A 17,775-nucleotide genomic window follows, 5' to 3' on the forward strand; every position below is an offset into this window, starting at 1 on the left:
AGACTTTTAGATGTTAATGTAAAATGGTCGCATGTAAATATGGTGAGATAGCAAATTAAATGAATGTATATATTTAATATTATTGTGTGTGTTGGTATGTCTGTCAGCGCTTTGCTAGGAGAAGAGCAGTGGTCATAAAGATGTAGACACATGAATAAACGCTCTGACTATCTGGTTACTCATCTGCTCTAACTCACGGAGATGAGTGGAAGTGGGTGCTGGTTTCTGTCTCGCATTGAAGGCTTTCATTTGTAAATTTCCATTTGCTGCTGCAGTTATCTTTTTTATAATATCAAATGTAATGTGATTATATGGTTTGCATAGTTCCCAAGGCCTCTGCTTGCCTTTTCTTTTATAGTACATATTTCTGACAACTTCCTGAACAGAACTACACAAACACATCCAGGTAATCCCGGTTAAAGGTGACAACATTGTGCATTGTGCAAAAATCTAACTGGGAAACTTTTGTCTATAACCATCTGTACGTTTACCAAGAAGTATAATGTTTTGTGCTGTCTACATAGGAGAATTGTGTAACTGTTATGAATAGTGTCAACCTGTTTACCTGCTCAATACCTCAGAATAAAACACAGGTACAATATCTTTTGTGTGATGAAAGGTATATGGCTGTCAGCTGATTTTTCCATTTCTATCACTGCAGTTTTACAGTTTCTATCACACATGTTTGACCCAGATTATTTTTATTATTTCATTATTTCCCCCACAAAGTAGCCTGACTTTCTTGTGTACAGTTTTAGTTCATTTAAGCAGTGTGCACTATGGAGAGAGCCTAGCAAGAGATGCAAGGTCACCTGTATCGGCTCCATTTACATTTGAAATGTGGAACACCTTCCTGTGGGAGCGTGCTTTCATTAACGGCATGAACGGAGTAAGAACTGAAATCAATTTACCGCTATCTGTAATTAAAGCAGTGACTGCCTCTGGTGAATAAAGCCAGTGAATACAGCCCTGCACCTGTGGGAATTCAAGCATGGTTTAATCAATCTAATCGGAAAAGGAAATGAATGAGTGAATGAATGAGTGGTAAAGATCTTTTTTGTCTACATGTTCTTTCACCAACACTCCATTGGTGAGATCCAGGAGACGGCTACGAAATAATCATTAAACACACCTGCCGCAATGCCACCTCTAATGATTTGTCAGCATGACATCCAACTTCTAAAAAAACATGGCAAATGGAATACAAGTCAGGCTAAAATACGCTGGCTAAACTGACATTTTTTTAACATTAATTTTCAATTCACAGCATAATGTATCTTTAAGTTGCATCAGAATTCTACATTTAAAGACCAGTTGTATAACCAAAAGTCCCATCACACACTGCTACTGCATATTCATTTTAACTACTCACAGCTTTCTGGGAAAGAAACCCTGTGGTAAACATTAGATTAGCAAATTAATAATATAGTAAGTGTTGTGAAAAAAATCTCAAAAAGGTGTTTTTTGCTTATTGGCACCCAATATTTTGAACAAAATCTAATCAAAGTATATTGCATTAATATTTAACTTGAGTTCATCTGAGACTTCAGGAACTGTTAGAGTAATTGATCATCCAGGACTTCCTGCTTTACTGAGGTGTAAATACGAGGTAACACACGCCAAACTTCCTAACTCATCCATCAATGCATGGAAGGTAAAAAAAAGACACAAATTAAATGAGACAAAAGGTTGTCATAAGTCAGTCAATGGCTTTAAAAGTAGAAAAAAAAAAAAACTAGTGACACAACAATTGAAAAAAGTTTTTTATGATTAATCTGCCTGGAAGATGATTAAATGTATTTTGCCTCCCGAAAGTGGGGGATGGTTCAAGAGCCAAACAGTTCTCCAAGGTTTAGACTTGGAGAATTACTCCAGGTTGCCAAAACTATGATATGTGCCCCACCACAATGCAAACATGATATTTGGATGGCTCACAAGAAAAAAGCCCCCACGGTCATCATACTACAAATGTTACTGTCTGGACTTTGCAAACATCATTAAATGGAGCTTTCTGGCCACTAACAGAAGGGATAAAAACAGGGATGGTTAGGTGGACAGGATGGTTAGGTGGACCATTGTGAAGTGGATATGTGATGTTGTTTTTTCTCTTGTTGTGAGGCCCTCATAGCATCATGGACTCCACAACATGGGACCAGGACATTTTAGACCAAAACCTGGCGGCCTTTACCAGGAGGCTAAAACTGGATCATAGGTTCATCTTCCGATAAAGATCCAATACTTTACCTTCTTAAAAAATATTTTCTTCAGAAACCTGATTTAAATACATTGCATCTATCATTATTTCAGCAAGAATTAAAAAGAGAAGATTCAATTTAAAGAGTTATGGTGCCACCCAGTGTTTAAAAGTAGTAACCACAATATCAAGCAGATGAGGCAGACAGCATCAAATAACTAAAAAGCACTAAATAACAAAAAAAAGAAAAGAAAAGAATAATAGATATGTGATATGTGTGACTGGGAAAGTTCTCTTCAGTTTAAGACCTGTTTTGGGTTTTTTTGGGGTTTGGGGTGTTTTGCTGAGTGAATAATTTCTTTGTTGCAGACATTAATACATTTACGTTTACAGTGGGCTCCGGAATATAGTCAAACACAGAGGAAAACCATATACTTTTATTTCAATACATTTATTCTCATGTTTCAATGTTTTGTATTAAGTAATGTCACTTCAAGCTATTAGGTGGCTATATTATTGTAAACAAAGTGAAATTGCCAATAAAAAATTTTCTTAATTTAGTTAATCTCAGTCTGAAGGAATTATATTGTGTCATTACATCACTTCCATTTCATTATAGCAATGGGGCCAGCCCTAACAATGGTAATGGTACACAAACATACATAAATGGTTAAACATACTGCTTAGTACTGTAAGGGCAATAATGGAAAATATTTAAGAACAATGGTACAATCAATTAATCAATGTACCAGGACATTTTGGCAGAAAATCTTCAAGGAAGTTGAGTCATAGGTATTTTGCTTAGCAGGACAATGACTCCAAACATACATCAAAATCCACACAAAGAAATGGTTAAGTGAAAACAACATCCATGTTCTACAATGGCCATCACAGTTTCCAGACTTAAATCCCATCAAAAACCTGAAGTGTGAACTGAAGAGGGGGATCCTAAGTACAAACCTAGGCACATCAATGATTCAGAAAAGCTCTACATGGAGGAAAAATCCTTCCAAATGCATTCTCTAACCTTATCACAAATTATAGGAAATGACTCATGGCTGTTATCTTTGCCAGGGGTGTCTGCGTTGTATTAAACAAGGCGCACCTATAATTCTGAAACATAATAAAAGTATATGGTTTTGCTCTGTGTTTGACCATATTCTGGAGCCCACTGTAAACATAAGTGTATTAATGTCTGCAACAAGGAAATCATTCACTTAGCATTAAAGACCCCAAACCCCCAAAACAGTTAACATTATTTTTCAACATATTTATCTAATAATTCTGGAGCCCAGTATATATATGAGTCCAGAGGGAATCCTTTACATCATCCATTGAATGAAAGCATAGTGGTGTTTTTTTCTTTTGACATTCTGCATAGGCCTCTGGGGGTATTGGGCTATTCTGAATATGTTTGTCCATCTCTTCTAGATGAACACAGAATGTGTGACGTCACACTTTGAATGGAATCCTGTCAATGCCATTCTGGGACAGTTTTGAGAATTGAGGTCAGGTGGATCACATGCTTAGCTGGCACTGTATACATTCTAGGTCTTTATCCTTTACAAAAGAAAATATACCCCACAGGCTATAGACCTATCTGATGCAGACCAATAGATAAAGAGATGACCAGCCAGCCAGCCAGTAATTGTGAATGCATTCTACAAAATAAAATTTTTATCACTTCTATGCAATAAAATAGTCGTTGGGAATCGCTATCTCAGGGTTTGGTTTAACATTGGTGTAGCGATGGGTAGCCTATCAAGAGCCACACGCCTACACGGCTTCATCCACTATATGTTCGGTGGGTAGGGCCGATTACTGACGGCTGTAATAGCCTATAAATCAGTGATTTTTTATATATCCACAGGCTCGACTCAAACGCTGGCGAAATGGTTGTCCTGGCAACCGGCGCTCGGATGCCCAAGGAAATGGGCTCCTCCTAATGGAGATAGCCTAGGCTACATGTCGTGTCAGCTTCACAAGCTGGCAGAGCGTTCCGTGTGCAGGTAACATCTTTTCAGTTTAGTTTTTCGTAGGCTACATGTAATATGTAAGGCTATTAATGGAGTTCATTGCACTTGTATAATTGCACAATGTCCAATTTTAACCATATCTATTTCACAGCCTAATAATATGAACACAAATATTTGGTGGCAAAAAAACATGCCATCATAGCCTACATTGTATATTTTCTAGTATTAAGGGCTGATTACCCAACTGCCCATGAACTGAAACGCTAATCTACACTTTCCATTCATACTGCGTTAGTGTGCGTTAGTAATAGACACTGTTAAATATCGTGTTTTCTTGCTATTGCAATGTATAAGCAGACGAAAACGCTGCATTATTTTTTGGAATCAGATATGTTGAAGAAATAATAACCTCATTTTGTGTTGCGATTGAAAGAATGACATGTTTGTCATCTCTTCTTCTACATGGCAAATAGTGCAATGTCATGTTTCCAGAGTACCCCCGTCATTGAAAATGGATTGAACCAGCTGTGCGACAGGCAGCAACAGTAGAAACGCACATTGCTGCTATCTAAATGGAGCAGCCTTGCTCTGTGCAGCAAGGCTAGTCCCGATAACTATACTCAACCGAAACAACCATATCCTATATGTGACTGTATTGAATGGGATGATTTGGCCTGTATTAATCCTCAAACAGTGAATCGTATCCAGGGAATTTAAAAGCAAAAGGGATTAGTTTGCCCGCTTGTGGAAGAAGGAGACGGAGGGGTTGGTTTATTTGGAAAAGGACCATTTTTGCAGGTGTGGAAAGGTAAGAACGGTCAAACTATGTTCTGTCACATTTCTAGACATAAGAATTTTAGTTTCAAGAACAGTTTAATTAAAATAATTTCGTTACATCGTTTTATGACATGCATTATACATTGTTTCGGGGATGCTTGTGGTATTTGTGCCTTAGACATTAAGCACGTAGCCTACGCAGTGTAGGCTATTTACAAGCGCAACATTTCCTTGCACATTAAAATAAGCGATTGAAAGTTTTTTTTGTGTTTGTGTTTGTTTTAATGACCTGATTACACGGAACATGCAAAACCCGAAACAAAATAATCGGAATCCATGTTTGGATTATGCGCGTGCGATGCGATGTTTTACATAACATCACTGTCGATGGAGATAGCGGGACAGGTCACATACTCGGATTAGGACAGGCGAATGGTGAAATGGATGCTGTGACAGTCAAGGGTAACGGAACAGCAACCGCAGTGCTAGGGGTTTGTCCCGTACCCTCTCATCAAAGTGAGCCTTTTTTTGTTTTAGGCTACGTGGTTACACGTGCGAAAATATTGTGTGTTTCTGTAAATTTATTGAGAGATAGAATTGCTGAATGTACACATAAATGCAAGATGCTTTGCATTACACCATCGCCGATAACCCCATCGGTTTCGCTTTCGCACAGTAGCTAACACAAACGCACTTCAAATTGCGTTTGATTATTTACAGCAAAACCTGAAAATAGGCACAAGATGTGTAATTATTAGACATGGAAAGCGGATGCAGCCTATAAATGTGTTGACTGGGACTACTGAGTGTCCACTGATGTTTTTGGACCTGATATTTTGTTTTCTAAATACTGACATTTGGAATTCCTTCCTATTTCTCTAATTCAATGTCCTCTATAGCCTATGTGTATAATTTGTGAGCTTAGTAGATAAACCTCAGCGTAGGAGGCCTAAAGCCAACATGATAGTTAGATGTTAAGAAGTAATGTATCTGAACTGCACACTGTCCCTGTTAGAGCAGATGTGGGGTTTAGTATTTGTGAAGCTGTTGTTCAAGTTTTCACTCTATCAATGCTGAGCTATGATTCATTGTACAAATTGTGTTATTCCACACTCAATAAATAGTTACTCATAATCAATACAGTCTAATATGTTTCTGTTTACAAATGTGTTGAATAGACCAAGCTCACAGGTACTGGTGCTTGTCCATCTTAACATTATTTGTGCTTAAATGATGTCAAAAGGGTGCTGAACAGATCAGAACAGATTTTTAGAACTAATTTCACAAGACTCTAATAGTTGAAGTATATGTTAGAGAAACACTGACTGTTGTGTCATTTTGCAGAATTCTTTGTATTTATTTTGTTGCTTTAGGGAATGTTTTGCTGGGTCATGGTAACACATTCTTACACAGTTGAAGGAAACTCTGCTCTACCTGCTGTGAATCATTTTCCTAAATCTTAGAATTGCAGGAAATTCTGCTGCTATAAGGTTTCCTACTGTTTGTTGGCTGATGTTCTGCTTGGAGGTCAATGAATAGTTCAAACATGCTTCATTGTCATAGTTTGTGAGCCATTATGGTTAAAGTTGGTGTATGGAAAATGTGCAGTTCATTTTGTTGGGGGCAGCGTTGGCACAGAAAACTCCCACTCTTATGAAGTGAAATATTTTGGTAGGATTTGTGAAGAGGATTTAGACCCAGTCAGTCGCTGAACCTTATCAGCCACTAAATAAATAGTACGTCCTCCGGATTGTATGATGCATTTCTGTTCAGAATTGTCCATTTTGTAAGAGGCAGGACCTGTCCTGTAACATTAAAGTTACTTGACAGCGGAGGTTTCACAATTGAGATTTAATTCACGCTGACCATGTTGAATGTTTTTTAAGATTTAAAAATAAAAGTATTATTCCATATTGAATATTGAGCTGTTTTCTGGTCGAACACATGCTTGCATGCTCACACATCCACACATTCATCAAATGCTCGGAACATGAAAATTGTGTATTTCTGAAAACAGTGCATTTTATATTTTGTACAGTCACATTTTGAGTGTCACGTGTCACATACTCTCAGCATATAGGATATGTTGCTTCATTTAATTATGCAATGTTCTACATTGCATTAATGTAGGCTTAATAACCAATCTTGGCTACTCAATATTTTACCTCTATATCTAGCGTTGCAAAGACCAAGGCAAGCAAAATGGTTAAGCCAAGCTTCTTGCCGGCTTGCTTAGCTGGCAAACTAGCCCTTGGCTCCCTTAAGCCTCTTAACAGAGAATTGATTGTCAACCGGATTTCAAGAGGGACAAGGATTTTTAATTAAAATCTGGCGCACACAAATGTTGAAGCCATGTTTTAGCTCCTCTGTGCAAAGAATTCGGCATATCAGAAGAAACAAGATACATAGCACGAGTACATGTGATGGATTTTGTTAGAGCAAGGATAATTGCAGCACTGTTCCCTTCTTAGTAATCTGTGACTGTAACTTGGGGTTATACCCTCAAAGGTTTAAAAGTATTCAGTTGGTGTGTAGTTATGTTTAAATGGATCTATACAAATAGAGATGCCACATGTCTGTTATTTCTTGGAAAATGTGCTATCTGCCATCAGGAATATCCCTTTCACTCCCTGCAGTAATTTCTCTGTGCTATTGATAGTCTAATAAAGACCTATTTTAAGCTGCGTTTGAATCTGATTAACAACAGACAGTCTACATAATATATTAGGCTACTATCTTGAGCAGATGAAAACCATTTCCTCTCTCTTGTAAAATCCTCTGAGGAAGACTCCAGGAATGGGATTAAGACCTCCATTTCCGGCTCATATGCCTAAGCAGGAACCAACTGTTTTATCCTACCCCTCAACAAAAAGGACAACTTTGAAACCCACTCCGAACTCACCTTTCACCAGTTTGTTAATATGTAGACTGAGAACAGGTGATGTCTTTGTGACACCCTGGAATTGAGTTGTCCTACTGTTTGAAAAAGTATTCTCCTGAAAAAAGAGACAGTGTGGCAGTTTGAGCTGTGGCAATGGAGCGGTGGAAATCATGTTCCATTGTTGTCCTTTCAGCCACTGCCTTTTTCCCTGCATTGTTTTTCAGTGGCAAACCAAGAAACCGCCAGTGAAGCACTTTCAGGAACCAGCTATGACTACAGCAGATTATTGTCTCTAAGATTGTATACAGGCCTTAAGCCGTAGAAACTGGTATCTGGAAACAGTTTGGCAGAGAAATATAGTGACAGGAAGCAGAGATGTAAAGGAGGTTGATGGGGAGTTTCACAGGCCCGGATCCAAGGCCTGGCAAGCTGAGTTATCATAATTAGTCATGTCAGTATTAATATCTGTCAAGCATGGTGGGGGCCCCTTGAAATGGTGTAAGCTGCCTTAGGCTGTATTGATTTTTTGCAGACTACTTGTCTGCCAAAGCAGTGTTGAAAGTTCTTCCCAGAGACACATGCGATAGAACAAGACAGGGTGACTGCAGCATACTGGCTTCATGTTGTGCTTGCTGCAGAACATTATGAAACATGTTGGCAAGTGCTAGATGTTAATGATTATGATACTGTACATTCTGTTCACAAAATCTCAGCATTACAGGTGGCTTTTTGATTGCTTGTCTTTACAACAGCCAAAATGTATTTAATTATAATCTAAACATGGTCTTTCCTGTGAGTCACTGTGGTCATGTTAGTGATTCCTTGGGCCTGAAGCACTTGATTTTAGGACCTAAAATTGGCCCAGTCTCATAATGAGTTGAGATGAAATCCCTTGTAACATTACATTTGAAAGATGTCCAGAAATCCTTGCCATGTGGATTGGACTGTCATTCCACTGCTGTACCCTATTGCACAGATTTGGCTAATAGGATTCTCTAGCCGTCATTGTGCTCCCTGCACTTCCTTTGTTGAGAAAGTGTTCCCTAAAGGCTTGTAACTGATGTGTGTCAATTGACACTGTATTTTACCACCCATTCCCTAAGAATGTCTTATTGCAATTTATTGCCATGTTCAATCGTCCAAGTCATAGCATAGATGCCATCTTGATGTTGAGGTAATATACATCACTTGATTATCCTGTTCTTTGCTCAGTCTAGCTCATCCTCCAGCTCAGACTCCCACGCATATAATATGTTGCTTTAGATTAGGCAATTGAATATTTATGATTCTTATTTAATAATGAAAATGCTATTGGCTGTTATTGCAGGATGCATATCCAAGAAAGAACAATGAGGTCATTTCTCTATGTGATCAAGGAGTGCAGGTGTTTGTGTTTCCGGCCTGGCCGTTTTCACTAGCCGCTGCACAAATTCTATAGGGGTTTCTGTGGTCGGCAGTCACCAGAGTGCTCAGCCCACAAATGCAATTACCAATTAACTTTGAATCAGCTGGCACTGTGGTTATGTATAATGGGAAAAGAACATGGATTTTATACGCTTTGCAAGAGTCCAGATGCCAGCTGAGATGCATATGGAATCAAACAACAGTGCAGTAATCTGATTGTGCAGCACATGAGAGACCAGGGACCTGCACTATATCAGAATTCTCCCAAATCTGGAACACTGAAGTGAAAAGAGCTGTTCCAGACTTTTAATCAGAGCAGTTATCCAGCTAACTCAGTAATCCTGCTTCGTGATACAGGCCCCAGGTTTCCGCTGCGCCCTGGTGGGATGCTCGATGTTTCCCCAGCATGGAGGCAGCAGTGCGAGGCATGTGGAGGATTGGTGGGACGGAGCTGGGGCCAGATTAACAGATGGGACCAGGGTGGCGGGGCCTCTCTGTGGACGGGAGATGCTGGGTTAGCTTGCCGGTAATGAGGTTCCAGCTGGGTCTGTGCCGCAGCGAGCCAGGGAAGACAATGGAAGGAGAGAGTCAATAGGAGAAGCAGTGGAAGAATGTAAACATAGACGGGCTGACAGAATTCTCATGTAAAGCAGCCAGGCGGAACTGCTGAGAGTCAGGAAAGAAGCAATGCTAGCTAATCATGTTGGCGCATGGGTGTGTGTGTGTGTGTGTGTGTGGCCATACTTTTTATGGGAAGAGAGTGAGATCATTATTTAAGTATCGAGCTAAGCCTGTCTGGAAATCAAGTGGTCTAATGTCATGGGTATCGGAGATGAGCTCCCTTGTATTACCATCGAGATTACTGTGTGGTTTTGATGTCCGAGGGTCAGCTAATGTAGCATAATGTCTTATCTGTGATGGCAGCTTGGTCTGAGTCTCTGCACGTGCTCTCCTGTGGGAGTAAAGGGGGCCTAACCAAGCTGATGTATTCACCACTGGTGGTAGAAGCAGCCAATCAGGCAAAGGTTGGCCTGGTGATGGCGCCTTTAGCTGATTGGGCGTTGGCCATTCTTGCTAGGATGAGATAAGTGCATTTCTTTTTTAGAGGGGTAGTGTTGGTAGGGAGGCTATAGTGAGCAAGACATAGACAGAGTGCAGAGCGACATGTAGTACAGAATTCTGGCAGCTTCAGTTTAGGATTTACTAATCTTAGCCAAATGTGTACTGTTCTGTAACCTGATGTTCCTGGGTTTTTTTTAATTCTTCCATTAGCTAATTGCAGTTCTTTTTCTGAAAATTTCTTTATTGACTTTCTTTTTACCTTTCTTAGAAAACCAAATGTTTGTGAAGTAGAGCTGACAAAGGAGCTTATTGTTTTCCAGTTCAAGCTTGTGTTTATTGAACAAGCCCTTGTGGATTTAGTTGTTTGCTCTCGGGCCTCTATAGACTGAAAGTGTTCCCACAGAATAACAGTTGCCTGGTCTTACATTTGTAACTAAAGGCAACTGCATCTGGCTAGTGTCTACTCTGATATGGTGGCTGCAAGTTGCTGTCCACTCTGGAACTAGCTCCTGAAATCTCAGACCACGGCTATCTAATGAACATTCTCACATTGGAGCCCCCCCTTCTGTTAAATACATTGACTTCTCAGCCTGATTTCTGTTAATGAGAATGCACTTCATAGACAATTTGGCTATCATTCGCCTACTGAGATTAACATGTTTTCTGGTGTAATATCCCATAACTGGACATGTGGACATTCTTATATTTAGATTTCTTGCTAAAAGCTGCACTCTCTGACATTTAGTCTGAAAAACAGTTGAACCTCTTGACCATGTCTGCATGTTTTTATGCATGTAGTTGGTGCCACATGATTGGCTGATTAAATATTTGCATTAGCAAGCTGGTATACAGGTCAATCTAATAAAGTGCTCAGGGAGTGTATAGTATGAACTCAAAATATGGCCAGAACTGGTTGAATCCAGATGACAGATATGTTCAGTGGAGTGATTACTCACTCTTATGGAATGTGTATGAAAATTGCTGTTATTATCTGCATGTTTTGGTGAGTCCTTGTCAGGCTCGTAAGGGTTTTTATTCAGCTGTGCACATTGTATTTTGTTTATCCATAACCTAAATATTGAAAATGTCTGTAATAAAGACAGTACTTTTTTGTATTGCCTCTTGGCTGTAGTAGTATGTCTGGGTACCATCCAACACAAATTTCTATTTTATTCTTTTCTATTATATAATATATTATATTATAATATTATATTATTGTATTTGTTTATTCACTTGTTTCAGAAAAAAAGAAGCTGCCTCTTTCCCACCTCTACATTACCCTGTTGGATGGATGTGATTTGAGTTCTGCTGTACAATAACGTGGGTCATGTCACTGGAATGAGGGCCGTGAATTTCATTGTGTATTTTTGCTGTGTATTTTAATGGCGCGGTGGACACTGCGTCCCCCTCTGACCTTGCGGAGTTTGTGTCCCCAGCCCCACTCAGTCATGTGTGCAGAGATTTCATAATTGGATGGTGTCTCCATCCTTGTTCCCACAACTGAAAGTTATTACGTCATGTTTCCCTGACAACAAGCAAGCCTTGTGTTGAAGCTTGTGTGGCTGGAAAGTGAGCACGGACCTCTCTCTCAAAGAGCAGCAACAAGCATGTACACCAGTGTGGCAACTTGTAAACCTTCAGAGTTTCCTGGCCCCTGTGTGCTCAGGATAGCTTTTTTGGGGGAGTGCTATGAGATGTCCTGTGACAAACCTGTGAAATATACCATTGCAATATAATTTAATTTTGACCTCTACAGTAGCTTGGTAAAATAATATATGCAGAGGACAATTCACAGTTCTGACCATTAACTTGTAGAATAGTTGTAGAAATCTCTTACCGTATAAAAAAAAAGATATCTGTTTAACAGATTTAAAAAAAGACTTGAAGCTGAGTATTTACATGCTGTAAATAATTCTATTGGAGAGAAGAGGAAGGCAGGACATGTATAGTTTAGAGTATCTTATCACAGGCACAGATTGAAATGGCTTCATCCCCAGTTGGAAAGTCTGTTTGAAAGAGTAAACCGGACATCTGGGATTGTGTTTGGCTGTGCTCCTGAATATTGTGCGGCATGTAGTCCGCGATGTGGCTCCATGCAAAGGCCCAGCCTACCAATCTAAATTCTTCATAGCCTGCATTTCATTCTGAGAAGCATAAGCAAAACACACACGCTAAAATAAATAAAAGCTTCCGTAGTCTGGGTGGTTCTGTGAGATGTTCAAGCATGCATTGACAGGACAAGTATACCAATTACACAAAAATATTGGTGAACTAATCACATACTGATATCATTAAAAACTCAGTTACATTTGGGCTGGCCATAGTTCAGTGATTAAGCCATATAGCCCAGATTCAATTCAAACTGTGCAAGTGTGGACCCTGACCATATATTTACACAGGTAGGGAGGACTTCAGTCAGCAGAATAATTCCCTCATTTCTAACCAGAGATGCTTCTGGTCCGTTGGGCACGTGCATTCTATCTGAGCAGCTGCCACAGCTTCACACTGCTCCTGTACAGATGCTGTGGTAGCTTTGCTGGTGGACTGTAGAGATTGCATTGCAGTCTCCAGTGGACTCCAGACTGCATGTGGTGTTTGGAGGATGTGCTTGATAATCTACACAATCCCAAACTGATAAAGAATCCTGCAGTGATTAGACTGGCCTACATCTATTTGTTTACATTTATTTACCTTCATTTATACAGGGTAGGTTGACTGATATGCTCTTTTGCTGCAACGCCCTGTTAATGCCCCCTAAGTAGCCTAACATGTTAATGCCCCACGCAGGCACGGGGAGACCATGCAAACTCCACACAGAAAGGCCCAGGCCGGGATTCGAATCCAGGACACAGAAGTGCTCTGATGCAGTCCTGTAAAAGTCCTACTGTATTAGCATCAATAAACTAATCTGGAAAACCAATTCAACTTCTAAACATGAAAGTTCCCCTCTGTTCCTTAATGTTAATGACAGAAACAGAAGAAGGCAGCCACATGTTTCCATAAGCCATCCTTTAGCTTGATTGCAATCAAAAATAGTGCTGAGCACTACTTTTTGGGTGGTCTGCCGGAAAACAGGCACGCTGAACAGAACCATGGTGTAAAGTCAGGGGTGTGCGATGTGATATCAGGATACATGGAGAAGAAGAGAGACCAGGAGCTTGTAAGGCCTCATTGCACACAGACAGCAGTTGGCAATGCAGGTGTGATATTTGCGCAGAATCATATTTCAGCCCACACTTAGGTGAGATCTGGGAACCTTAGCAACAGAAAAACTGTGAAAGCATTGCAATGGACAGATACAGAGCACACCGTGGGAAGGAGAGGTTATTGGTGAGACAAGATAAAGAGGTTCTTCGTCTGGATTTTAATGTCTTTCTTTTCCTCCATATAGTGAAACCACCCATTGCACAGTTTGTCCTGTCATAATGTAATGTGGTATTCATGCTTGAAGGGCAGTTGGTTTTCATGGAAGGAAAAAAATGACAGTTATTTATTTGCCGGCATTTTGGGGCTGTTAGTGTCTACAGGACTGTGTGTTGGAGAAGGATGCCCATGGACTTGATCTACACCCTTTTTCAGGAGTGTTTTCAAGTGAGTGTAAATAATCCCCTTCTTGGACAGAACATCGCCCCTGAAAACAGGCATGCCACCATAAACATAAATTACCAGCCTCTGCTCTTGAATCTGTTTAGTGTTTGTGTTGTAAAGAGCAGTCAGCAGAAAAAAAGAGAACACAGACCACTGACAATTGACTTGGAGGCAAACATCAGGCATGAAAACCCATCCTGGCCGCCAATAAATCTGTGTAATGTGCAGCTCTGGAGAAAACACAATGGGCAGCTCAACGCGGGGCTGATTTAATCCCACAGGGCTGTTTGGGAGTCCTGTTTCAAAAGAGAGTTGTGCTGTGGGGGATCGGTACTGGCCCTCTCACAGGTCACCGGCCCTGCTTAGCCATGACGTTCGCTTCAAAAGAGGAAATAAATAAAAGTGAAGGCCCCCAGACTGCCACGTCGAGCCGGGTACTCTCATGCCTCTGTGAGAAAACGGGCCCCTGAGTGGCTCTCCCTCCTGGCGAACGCCTGCTCGCCCAGTGAGGGGTAATATCCAGAGCTTTACCCTCGCCAAAGAGGTACAAAAATAGGCCGGTAAATCGATAACATCATTTAGAGGAAATACCTGCATCGGCTATTAATAAAGGCCTTGTTTCTAGAAGGGATGAAAATGAATCTGTAATAAAAGCTTTAATTGCGCACATTGATTCCGGCTGACAGGAGGAAACTGAGCTGGTAAGGAATGTCAATGCTCCATCAGTGGGGGAATTGTACTGAGCGAGTCACACAAGGATGGCTGTGAATATATAACAATATGGTGTTTCAACAGGTAATATCCTTGAAATTCTATACAGCGCATCTACTTCTATAGACGTACCCCGACTGTCTAGTGTGCAAAACGAAAGCACTGTTGTCCTTACATGACATTTAATGAGTTGACTCCCCTCCTACACTGTGTTCTTATTACGTTCTTATTCAGTTTGTCCCCCCTTGTCTCCCCACAGCCCGGGAAGAACCATTGTCCTGTGGGAAAATAAGAATGCAGTTACAGGTGAATGCTGTTTGTCTCATGCCTGTTAGCAATGGAGTCAAGTGTAAGACTAGGGAAGAAGAGGACATCATTCTGCAGTCCTCTCAACAACACAACTTACTCTAAAGGGCCATTTATGGCTTTATATAAGAGCTTAAAAGGGCTCTGATGCCTACAGGGACCTCACTGTCTTATATCATATTCAGACTTCCAGCGCTTGCACAAATTGGAGCAATGAGGCAGAAGACCAGATCAGTCCTTAATACAGTCTGAGCTGATCCTACAGTATGCCTTTATCTGGTAATTAAGACCAAATGCTGGGAGACTGGCATTTGTTTCCATCGGGGGGGGGAAATGTCATCCAGTTATTAAACTAGCTATATCTTAATAGATTCCAAAGGATTAATTTCAACATTTTGTGGCAGATAGTATTGTTAAATGAGGCTGTGTACTCGCCTTTTTCAGATCAATGAAGAAAATAGGTAGCTTGGTGAACACTGCCCAATGACTTGGGACTTACCCTATTTCTCTACCACTATACCACTGGGTACAAACTGCAACAATGTCTGGTAAATTTATCGGTCTTGAGAAACTATAGGTTCAATGGACTTAGAGATTTGCATGGGTGGTCTTTTTCTTTCTAATAAATGTTTGCAGGAGATTCCCTGTGTCTTTGGAAAAGGCCACAGTATGACTAAGCCCTAGTGCTTGTTTGTTAGCAGGCGGTTGCTTGGTGAATGTATCCCAGTGGAGAGCAGTGGACCTTGGAGGCAGCGTCTTTATTCAAGTTCAGAGGCGGACATGCAGGCAGAGCTAATGCATCATTGGAAAAATAATTGATCCATCATGATTTTGCCAGAAATGATATACAAACCCACTTATGCCTACACACCTGTATGCCCACTCATGCACTCACTAATACATACTGCCCAGTGCTCTCCAGCCTCCGTCTTTCTAAGGTTGTAGAGGAACCTTTTAAAGTATTTAATCATGTCAATCTGGCCTGGCAAAGCCAATGCCCTGCAGCTCCTTACTCTAACATACCCAACAACATCAGTGTTCTTCATTGTTCTACATTTTGGCAAGACTAGCATCTTATACTTAAGGAACAAAAGGTGTTTTCTAAATGAAAATCTAACCAGATCAAATTTCCAACATTTCATATTTAAAGTAGAAATCAGTATCCTTGGTAAGTGGTGTATTCTGATATAAACACCAAAGTGAGACACAAGGGAAAATGCTGTTTCAGGTTTACACTGAGGAGAATCAAAGCAGGGCTAATGGATTATCCTTTGAGCTCGGAAGTGCTTTTAAATTTAGTAACTCAAGCTTTACAGAAATATTTATCTTATGTTCATCTCCGGAGTGTGAAATGTGGGTCTGCTGCTTAGATATTAAGCAGATCTGTCACATTCAAAGCTCTTGGTAAGAATGGATTTGATTTATTTGCATAGTGTTGCTTCTGCTGCAATGTATGCATTTGCATCTTAAAAATACAAAACCCTTCTCCCTGCTCTGTGTCTCTGACAATAACTTCCTGAAAGTCTGAGGGACATAAACAACTTCTCAGGTTGTGTTCCCCAAAGAAGGGCAAGTCTGCTGGACATCTGAGCTTAATACACAGGGTATTGATTCTCCTGGGCTTCAGCGGAAATAGTATCTCAAGGACAAATGTTATAGAATACCACCTTTGTGTCTTCTGTAGAGTCCACTAGTGATCTGGGATCAACATCTCCACATTTAAGTCATTAGGCTGTCTCCTCTCCTTAATATACTATTTAACCCCATAAGGACCAGGTTGTTTGTTCAAATACATATTTATTCTTCCTATCTGAGTTGTGTCAAATATTACGTAAGTATACTAAGGTGTAGCCTTTCAATTGCCATTTCACTTATGCTGAAGGATGTGTTTCTTTATTTTATATCTTCAATAAATAACATTTACAATTGCTGTATAAAACCTGTCCTGCTTAAATATCAGTTATATTGCCGGGAATGGTTTGTATCATATTCCACTTGCACAGCACAAATCAATTTTCTTCTTACATCAGCAACATGATAACTGAAATATATCAGACCGTGGTTCAGGATGAAAACATGAAATCCTCTTGTTGATTTGCATGTTCATTGCTGTTATCACTTTCACTGTGACATTGAAGCAATATCTCAGGGTCAGTTGTCCACAAAGGCAAAAAAATTGTCTGTGGCATAAATGTCTTTTGTCAGATGAGAAATTAGTTTCTGCAATAGGATTGAACCATCTCTTGGTCTCTTTGGATCAGAGGACATATTTATCAATTGCTTGACTTTTACAGGGAACCATGTCATCAGGGTTGGAGTTTAGAGCTATCTAATCAGTAGAGCTTTATAGCAGTGTGCAGTAGAACCATTGCTGCCACATGCATTTTGTTGAATGATTTTAAATGTATTTAATGGGGTGGAAAGCATTTGCATTGGGTATGGTTTGAGCATTGGAATTATATGGTATGCTGTTTACATTCCAGTGAACCATGTAATAAATGGTAGCATCCATGGTAGCATGAACACAGCTAAATTATTATTAGCTTTTTATGGCTGCATACATTTGCTGTTACAGTATGAAATGTTAAATACAGCAGCATTTCATTGTTTTTTTTCTCAAGTTGGTTTGGATTGGTTTCATCCTTTTTTGCATATCATAATTAAGCCCTTTTGTAAATCACAATGTTTTACAATGTTTATCTGAAGTTGCTTTTTCAAAAATTCAATTAATAAGTAAATTAAGCAACATCTATTGTATTTACTGCTAACCCAGCAAATTATGTGAAAGCTCCCACTCCCATCTGGACATCATGTTTGCCCCACACATTTGCTTGTGGATTTTAATCCTCTAAAACCCCTCTCCATTTAAGGGAATT

At 40.0% G+C, this 17,775-nt stretch overlaps 1 protein-coding gene across 7 annotated transcripts in view; it reads left to right on the forward strand.

The window, feature by feature from the left end:
• Positions 1-4,104: 4,104 nt before the first annotated feature.
• LOC133140654 (dematin-like) overlaps positions 4,105-17,775 on the forward strand; it is a 30,687-nt gene continuing 17,016 nt past the window's right edge. For 2 of the 7 annotated variants that reach the window (XM_061260739.1, XM_061260740.1), the window contains exon 1: positions 4,630-4,978. The gene's annotated coding sequence lies outside the window, so the exon portion shown is untranslated. Of the gene's footprint in view, positions 4,204-4,591; positions 4,979-5,325; positions 5,464-14,852; positions 14,900-17,775 lie in introns of those variants that run through there. The other 5 variants (XM_061260741.1, XM_061260744.1, XM_061260745.1 and 2 more) reach the window with 5 other exon arrangements.

Source organism: Conger conger, chromosome 11, assembly GCF_963514075.1.
Source record: "Conger conger chromosome 11, fConCon1.1, whole genome shotgun sequence".
NCBI lineage: Eukaryota > Metazoa > Chordata > Actinopteri > Anguilliformes > Congridae > Conger > Conger conger.